A 9,716-nucleotide genomic window follows, 5' to 3' on the forward strand; every position below is an offset into this window, starting at 1 on the left:
GTCCAGGTCAAGGCCTTGGGAAGCTACTTTATCTCAAACAAGCAGTCCAGGCTCTCTTTATCCTCAGGAAGCCCATGTGAATCCTAAGGTGGATGAAGACCAAGGGCAGGCAGCTCACACAGTAAGGAGGTAGGTACTTTGCCTTAGAAGACTTCCGTGAGCATAGGAATCATTTGCAGAGCTTGACAGTATCATTTGTGGAGATTTCAGATTCTGGGCTCCAGTTTTTATTTTTAAAAAGTCAGTACATCTTTCACGGAACCTGGGCTTTTGGATTTTTGAAAAACTCCCACATGAGCCTGTTGCATGTGATTCATAGAGTCCAGCTTGAGGGACTCTGGCTTAATAGGAGCACAGGCATTGGAGTGTGATGAACTGGGGTTTGAATCCCATTGCTGCATTTATTTGCTGGATGACCTGTAGCAGGCTAATTAAGCCTTCTGTGTCTCAGGTTTTACCATTTTCGAATTGAAGAAAAAATTATAAGGCTTACCTCGCAGAGTTGTTATAAGGATTAAATGAGATAATTTATGTAAAACTCTTAGCTTTGCATAAATATATTCTCAATAAATGGTGGCTATTGTTATTATCATACCCCATGCGCACATCTTGCAAACAGTATGGGCACAGAGTTCTATTACTATGGATAATTTATACAAATCTTCAGGGAATCACGCTTCCGCGAAGGCTGGTACAGGAAGCTGGGACTCCCCTTTCTCTCCCCAGCGACCTCTGGCCCTGAGAGTGAGTGACCTGCCTGTGTACACAGAGATTGAGTAAAGTTCTTACAGGATACACTCTTATGTCCCCCAGCAGCCACCTTCTACTCTCCTTTTTTTCTCTCTTCTTTCCCAACCAGTCTGTCCAAGAATTACCGTCTACACTCAATGGCTCAATTTTCTCATTTCCCATCCCCTTTTCCATTCACTGCAGTCTGAATTCTGCTGTCACTACTTTACTGAAGTGACTCCACGAGGCCACCAGTGGCTTCCATGTTGGTAAATCCACGGGTTTTTTTAAAGTCTTCATCTCATTTGAGTCCTCTGCAACTTTTGCTGCTGCTGTCTGCTTATTCCTTCTTGGAACTTTTCTCTCTTGGCTTCCAGGACTCCATTGCTCTGTTTCTCCTTCTAAATCTGTGATCACTTTCTTTAGCTTTTCTGGAACCTCTACCTCATCCATGTCTTCTACAGCTCTGTTCTCTATCATTTTGATCCTTCATTTGCTGTTAGTTCCTTTTTTTCTCTGACCAGAGCACACTATCACTGAACTCTTCAAAGTTCGAGGTATTAATAAATTATCTGCCTTCTTAGGATATCCTGGTCTAATGTGACCTTTTCCTTCTTTCCTCCATGGGGCAGCTTAAGACAGGCCCAAGGAGTGTGCTCCAAAGTCTCCTTCACAGTTGTTCCTAGGAAGCTTGGCGACACCCATTAAAACAGCATGTGGATTTCCTATAGATTAGGCCCCAGGGAGACCCTGAGATACCCTTGTTTCCAGTTATACTGCTGGAGGAGACAGAGTCATTCCATCCATCCCCTTAGCTCAGGCCCTAAGGCCTTGTGTCTGGGTCTTTGTTCTGCTGACACCCAGTGCCTTTCAGAGGAGTTGGGCCCATTCCTGACACTGACTTGTTAGACTTTGGGCCTTGCTTTTACCTTTGTGGTTTTGGCTTTCTCATCAATGAAATATGAAAATTGGACAACTCAATTTCGCATTGAATAACCCATTATTTTTGATTTAGAAGTGACTCTGAGGTCACTTTTAACTCTCTGGCACCATTATGACCAGCTTTTTCATCAATTGCACAACCTCAATACCACTCCTAGGACTCTCCTACAGAAATCCTCTCCCAAGTGCATGAAGACGTATGCATACAAGAACGTTCACTTGTGTGAACCCAATTGCTCATCAAGAGGGGACTGGTTAAATAACTTACGAAAGTACCTGCTCTGGGGCTGTACTGCTCAAAATAGATAGCCTGTTGTTTGTTACTGGTCTACTAGGAGATAAGGAACTTGAGCCAGAATGTAAATCAATGACTTTATCCAGAGTCTTTCTGACAAAAAATATATATATTTACAGTTGACCCTTGAACAACATGGGTTTGAACTGCACAAGTCCATTTATATGTGGATTTATTTCAAGGAAAGTTATACTGAATATGCCTGCCTGTCCTACCTCCCTTTCCCCTTCTCCACCTCTTCCACCTCTGCCACCTCGGAGGCAGCAAGACCAAAGTTTCCTTTTCCTCCTCCTCCTCCTCAGTCTACTCAGTGTGAAGATGGTGAAGATGTAGACCTTTATGACTGTCCACTTCCAACTAATGAATAGCAAATATATTTTCCTTACTTTATTAATATTTTATTTTCTCTAGCTTACTTTATTGTAATAATACAGTATATAATACATATAACATACAACATATGTGTCAATCGACTGTTTATGTTGATCGGTAGGTTTCCAGTCAACAGTAGGATATTAATAGTTACGTTTTGGGAGTAGTCAAAAGTTATGGATGGATTTTTCGATTGCATGGGGGGTCAATGCCCCTAACCCCTGTGTTATTCAATGGTCATGGATATATATCAGCAGAAATAAACAGTACGCTTAGAGACATAATTGATTTGCATTCTGGTGCAAGCTCCTCCCTTATCTTTTCTCAAACCAGTAGCAAACAGTTTCTGCACTGGTAAACAGACCAAACTTTGAGTAGCATTGCTAAAGTGTAACAAAAATGAGCTACAGATGTAGAGCAAACAATGTCTAAGATACATTGTTTGTCTCACTCTGTTCTCCAGTATGGAGTGCTGGATCATATAGCTCACCGCAGCCTCAAATTCCTGGGCTCAAGTGATTCTCCCATCTCAGCTTCCTGAGTAGCTGGGACTGCAGGCGCATACCAGCATACCTGGCAAATTTTTAATTTATTTTTTGGGTAGAGACAGGGTCTCGCTATGTTGCTCAGGCTGGTCTCAAATTCCTGGCCTCAAGTGATCCACCTGTCTCGGCCTTGCAAAGTGTTGGGATTACAGGTGTGAGCCACAGTACCTGGCCAAAATACACTGTTAAAAGAAAAAAGTATGCTCCAGAACAGTATGGTGTTTTCAAAAGCAATGCTGTAGACAAAAAGGGATATATAGGCACAGAGATATGTTGGTAGATGCATGAAACATTTCTGGAATAAGTCCTAAGAAATAAACAGTGTTTACCTCTGGGGAGTGCAGCTGGGAGTCTGGGGTGAGAGACCTCTTTCTTTGTTGTATATCCAATCTGCTGTACAGTAGGTACTCCCCAGTACAGTATAGTGGCTTGGAATCCGTCATCCTGATTGGTCTGTGCCCTACTTGCAACAGTCATTAAATATTTTGAATGTCACTCCTTTTACTGTTTGAACAACAACAACAAAACGCACAAAAAACAAAAAACAAAAAATACTACATGCATGCATCACTTTCTTTCTTTTTTGTTTTTTTTGAGATGGAGTTTCGCTCTTGTTGCCCAGGCTGGAGTGCAATGGCGCCATCTCGGCTCACTGCAACCTCCGTCTCCTAGGTTCAAGCCATTCTCCTGCCTCAGCCTCCCGAGTAGCTGGGATTACAGGTGCCCGCCACCACGCCCTGGTAATTTTTTGTATTTTTAGTACACACGGGGTTTCACCATGTTGGTCAGGCTGTTCTTGAACTCCTGACCTCAGGTGGTACACCTGCTTCAGCCTCCCAAAGTGCTGGGATGACAGGCATGAGCCACTATGCCTGGTCATCACTTTCATATTTAAAAACAAACTAGTGGCTGGGTGCAGTGGCTCACGCCTGTAATCCCAGCACTTTGGGAGGCTGAGGCAGGCAGATCATGAGGTCAGGAGTTTGAGACCAGCCTGCCAACATGGTGAAACCCCGTCTCTACTAAAAATACAAAAAATTAGCTGGGTGCGGTGGCGCACACCTGTAATCCCAGCTACTTGGGAGGCTGAGGCAGGAGAATCACTTGAACCTGGGAGGCGGAGGTTGCAGTGAGCTGAGATTGCGCCATTGCACTCCAGCCAGGGCTACCGAGCGAGACTCCATCTCAAAAAAGAAAATAAAAAATAAATAAAGAAAAACAAACTAGCTATAGAGAGAACACTGATCTCCTAGAGCCCCCATTTGCTGAATAACAAGCCTCCTTGTTTCATTTTTCACAAACATTTCTTCCCTCTGTTCTCTCCACTGTGTCTATGAACAAGGGTTTGCTCTCGGTCGGTGCTTTGGCATTCTTCTCCTGCAGATATATGCACAAAATCATCTTGGTTCACAGCCTAGTGATGAAGAGGGCTCAGGGGCCAGAGGGCTGATTATGGTTCTAATTTGCAATTATACAGTGATTTTTCACACTGCTCATGAATGCTGACTTCCTCCCTGTTTGGGTTGGAGGGTTAGAGGGATCTGATTTGATTGAAGCAGTATAGGCTGTGATTATCATAAGAATTTGGCATAGTAAATTGAATTGGGAAGTATTGGGCAACAAATGTAAATTATTTCCTTTCATTTGTCACTCCTACACAACTGTATATTTACTGTTTGTGGCTGACCCTGTGTAGAAAAGTGAAATGACTTATCCTAATGCCTTTGAAATGGGAACTGTTGAGACACCTGAGTGGTCTCTTTAAATTGAAGATGCAAACAGATTGCGCTGCTGTTTGGAGGGAGCATGGAACTGAAACAATATCCCTGGAGTCTAGTAGTTTTTTTTTTTTTTTTAAGTTCAAGTGCTCTAGGCCCACCTACTGTGGTTCTAGATGGATGTTTTAAATATTTGCATTTTAAAATATTTTAAAAACTCTTATTTCTGTGTAATAAAAAAGTTCGGCCAAGCGCAGTGGCTCATGCCTGTAATCCCAGCACTTTGGGAGGCCGAGGTGGGCAGATCACCAGAGGTCAGGAGTTTGAGACCAGCCTGGTCTACTTGGTGAAACCCCGTCTCTACTGAAAATACAAAAAAAAAAAAAAAAAAAAAAATAGCTGGGCATGGTGATGGGTGTCTGTTATCCCAGCTACTGGGGAGGCTGAGGCAGGAGAATTGCTTGAACCTGGGAGGTGGAGGATGCAGTGAGCTGAGATCGTGCCACTGCACTTCAGCCTGGACAAAAAAATGAAAAAGTTGGCTTGCCTTTGTCCTGGGTTCTTAGAAGGTAGATAACCTGTAAATAATTGGAATTTTCTGAATGAGAGGAGTGTCTTTGTTTTTCATGGTGGACCTCGATAGTTTAAGCTAATGAGATGACTCAATATGGGAGCAGGCCACACTAGGAAGAACCATGGTGTGATTAGAGGGATGAGGTTTTTAGCCATGTGATGTCACTCTTCAAAAGAGGAGAAGGAGACGGGGCATAGCCAATGATTCAATCGATCACGCCTACAAAGTAAGACCCCAATAAAAGCTCTAGACACTGTAATTTAGGTGAGCTTCCCTGATTAGCAATACCTTGTGTATTGTCACATATTAATGTGCGGGGAGGGCAATAAGCCCTGACTCCACTAGGAGAAGACAATGGAAGTTTTGCATCTGGAACCCTCTCAGACCTCGGCGTATGTATTCTCCTTGTGGCTGGTTCTGATTCATATCCTTATGCTATAATAAAACTATAATTGTAAGGACAGAACTTTCCTGAGTTCTGTGAGTCGTTCTAGTGAGTTATCAAACTTGAGGGGGTAACGAGAACTCCCAAGTTTGTAGCCAGTTGATCAGATGTGAGAGTGGCCTGGGGACCCCCAAACTTGCAGCTGGTGTCTGAAGTGAAGGCAGTCTTCTGGAGGATTATACCCATAGCTTGCGAAGTTTGGCCTAACTCTGGACAGTTGGTCTTAGAAGTCATTGCAATTTCTTTACCTCTTTATCTTGAAAAATTTAAATCTTAAAGAAAATTTACAAGTGTAGTACAACGAATACCCATATACTTTTCACTTAGCGTCTCCAATTTGTTAATACATTCCCATATTTGTGTCATTTCTCTCTTTCTGTATATACTTTTTTTTTCCTGAACCCATTGAAAGTTGCAAACCCTAAACACTTCAGTACATATCTCCTGAGAACCAGGACATTCTCCTACATAACTCCAATAGCATGATCACTCCCAAGAAATTTAGCATTGATACAATAATATTATCTAATATGTTTCAATTTTCCCTATTGCCCTTAAAATAACCCTTATAATTTTTTCCTTTCAATTTAGGAGGATCCAGTCAAGGGTCATGTATTCCTTTGGTTGTTATGTCTCCTTGGTTTCCTTAAATCAAGATTCCAGAACTGTCTCCTTGTTTTTTTTGTTTTTGAGACAGAGTCTTGCTCTGTTGCCCAGATAGGAGTACAGTGGCACAATCTTGGCTCACTGCAACCTCCACCTCCCAGGTTCAAGCAATTCTCCTGCCTCAGCCTGCCCAGTAGCTGGGATTTCAGGTGCCTGCCACTGTGCTTAGCTAATTTTTGTATTTTTAATAGAGACGGGGTTTCACCATGTTGGCCAGGCTGGTCTGGAACTCCTGACCTTCAGGTGATCCACCCACCTCGGCCTCCCAAAGTGCTGGGATTACAGGCGTGAGCCACTGCACCTGGCCTGTCTCCTTTTTTTTTTTTTTTTTTGAGACAGAGTCTCTCTCTGTCGCCCAGGCTGGAGTGCAGTGGCGCGGATCTCGGCTCACTGCAAGCTCCGCCTCCCGGGTTCACGCCATTCTCCTGCCTCAGCCTCCCAAATAGCTGGGACTACAGGCGCCCGCCACCACGCCCAGCTAATTTTTTGTATTTTTAGTAGAGACGGGGTTTCACTGTGTTACCCAGGATGGTCTCGATCTCCTGACCTTGGATTACAGGCGTGAGCCACCGCGCCCAGCCTTGTTTTTTATTTTAATTTAATTTAATTTTGTCTTTAATGAAATTGACATTTTTGAAAGGGCCACACTACCTGACTTGTATATTGCTCCGTAATCTCAATTTGTCTGATTGTTTTCTCATAATTAGATTCAGATTGTATATCCTTAGCAAGAATACAAACTATGTAGATGATGTGTTGATGAAAAGTTTGTACTAGTGTGATGTCACCAAGATGGCAGAGTAGAAGGTCCCTTGGCATCACTCCTCTCAGAAAAATACAACTAGAAACTATTCAAGACCAGAATACCACCCTGAGTTCACCAACACACCAACACTTGGAGGAGAAGTGGAGAAAATCCTGGACGAACAGAATTGAGAAAATCTGTGACCGGTAAGGGAAGTCATCATTTCAGACTGTGCTGTCCCCTCCCCTAACCAGGCAGAATGCTATGGACAGAGAATTTCCCCCAATCCATTGTTTCAGGAGTTAGAGGAGGGAATTGGGGGTGGATGTTTGATCTCCCCATGGTCTGGGAATCTTCAAGGGAAGCCCACTCTGGTCCTGTCCCGTGGGAACCTTTGGGAGTGCCGGGAGGGCTGAACCACCTGGGATGACTTAGAGACAAAGAGCAGGATGCTGATTGCAGCACTGGCACTTGGATCTTGGTGGCTCCTCTGTGCTCTGATTGGTGGGGATGCCGTGTTGAAGAGACTGGCTGGAGTCATAGTGCTGCAGGGGCACAGTCTGTGGAAAGGCCCAAATGCCTGGCTGGATTTTCCACAATGCCCAGGTACTTGCAGAAAGCGTTTCCTTGGCCCAGAGACAACTAAAAGGTCAGGATTAAGTTCCAGTACCTGCTTAAGTCTTCCCCATACTGAGAAACTATGGCAGGGTGGCCATATAGTTCTGGGGCAACATTTAGCCTCCTGTGCTTACTATAAGTTTTCCCTAGACCAAGAAACGATGACAAAGCAACAATTTAGCTCCAGTGCAGTGTTTTAGTCCTGGTGCTCGCTGTAAGTCCTCCCCAGAATGGGAAGAAACAACAGGCCAGCATTTAAATTCCAAGACTAAGTAGTAAAGGTCTAAAACAAGCAAAGAACACCTGCAAAAACTGGAAGAGGTGCCTGTTTCCTCAGATATGCAAACATCAGTGTAAAGATGTAAAGACTGTGAAAACTCAGGGAAATATGACATCACCAAAAAAACCCCAACAAAGTTCTAACAACAGGCCCAGAAGAATTGAAGATCTATGAAATGTGAGACAGAGAATTCAGAATCCTCTTAAACAAGTTAAGGGAATCACAAGAAAATGCAAATAGAAAATTAAATAAAACTTGGAAAACAGGGTGGGTGTGGTGGCTCACACCTGTAATCCCAGCACTTTGGGAGGCCGAGGCAGGCAGATCACAAGGTCAAGAGTTCAAGACCAGCCTGGCCAACAGGGCAAAACCCTGTCTCTACTAAAAATACGAAAATTGGCCAGGTGTGGTGGTGCGCATCTGTAATCCCAGCTACTTGGGAGGCTGAGGCAAGAGAATCACTTGAACCCAGGAGGCAGAGGTTGCAGTGAGCTGAGATTGTGCCACTGCACTCCAGCCTGGGCAACAGGGTGAGACTCAGTCTCAAACAAACAAACAAACAAACTTGGAAAACAATCGAGGAACAAAATTAGAAATTTGACAAAGACATAGGAATAATTTAAAAAGTCGGATAGAAATTCTAGGAATAGAGACTAGAATAACTGAACTGAAAAACGCATTAGATAGCTTCAGCAGCAGACTTGATCAAACAGAGGAAAGAATTAGCAAGCTTGAAAACAAAATATATGAAATTATCCAATCAGAGGGTAAAAAGAAAGGTTTGGACTGGAAAAGAGAAAAAGTACATCAGCAGTGAGGTGCAAGTATATCACACACGGCACATAGAAGAACTGCATGGGACAAGGGCCACAACTTGTGGTGGAGACAGTTTTACAGAGCAGGAATGTTGGAGTTGCCTGAGGCTCATTTTGTATTCTCCTCTTCTTTTTCTTTTTTTTTTCTTCAGCTGTGACTCCAGACATGATCCAAAGAGGAATTTTGCAATATCGTCTCTGGGTTTTATGGAAACTTACTTTACCTTTCTGTGTTAGGCTCTTAAAGCACTGTGTCAACCTTAAAAGGACACAGGAAAGGGCTTTTCACTTTTCTGACACCATCTAATCCCAGCTCAATCCAAGGCTAAGAGGGTTCTCACATGTCCATCTCTAGCCCAGCCTGCTTCCCTAAACACAGTCCTGATACTCAGCTACTTACTTTCATCTCAAAGATGGTCTCAAAGATCCCTCATGCTAACATGTTCAACATTCAACTCTTGAGTCTCTACACCAGTCTCCTTCCCCCCAGCATGAGTCTACCTCTCCATGAGTCTACACCACCATCTACTCAGTTATGTGAGCTAGAAACCTGGACATCATCCTTGATGCCAGCTTCTTTTCCCCCTCCTCCTGTAGCCAGTCCATCACCAAGTCCTGCTGTTTTGACCACCTAGATAATTATCAAATCCATTCATTCTCTCCATCTATTCTACTACCAGCTTAGTCCAAGCCATGATTCTACTACACCCTCCTAGCAGATCTCTTGGCTTCCACACAGGTGCACTTCTGAATCTCATCTCCATACAGCAACCAAAATATCTCTTAAGAGTGTAAATCTGATCACCTGTCCCCCTACTTAGGACCCTTTAATGGATTCTTACTGCTCTTTCAAAAAAGAAAAAAATCTTTTCTCAGGCTCCTGGCCACTGTCCATAGCATTCGAGTATACCATTCTTCCTCTTGCTCTCTGCACTGCTGCTACACTGTCTTTCTGTTTCTTAAACTCCAAAC

At 43.5% G+C, this 9,716-nt stretch overlaps 1 non-coding gene across 1 annotated transcript; it reads right to left on the reverse strand.

Moving 5' to 3' along the window:
- Positions 1–8,894: 8,894 nt before the first annotated feature.
- LOC129022183 (small nucleolar RNA SNORA26) lies at positions 8,895–9,016 on the reverse strand. Its single transcript, XR_008496272.1, has one exon. It is a non-coding gene; the product is annotated as a small nucleolar RNA SNORA26 (small nucleolar RNA).
- Positions 9,017–9,716: the final 700 nt, after the last annotated feature.

This window comes from Pongo pygmaeus, chromosome 21 (assembly GCF_028885625.2).
Source record: "Pongo pygmaeus isolate AG05252 chromosome 21, NHGRI_mPonPyg2-v2.0_pri, whole genome shotgun sequence".
NCBI classification, from domain to species: domain Eukaryota; kingdom Metazoa; phylum Chordata; class Mammalia; order Primates; family Hominidae; genus Pongo; species Pongo pygmaeus.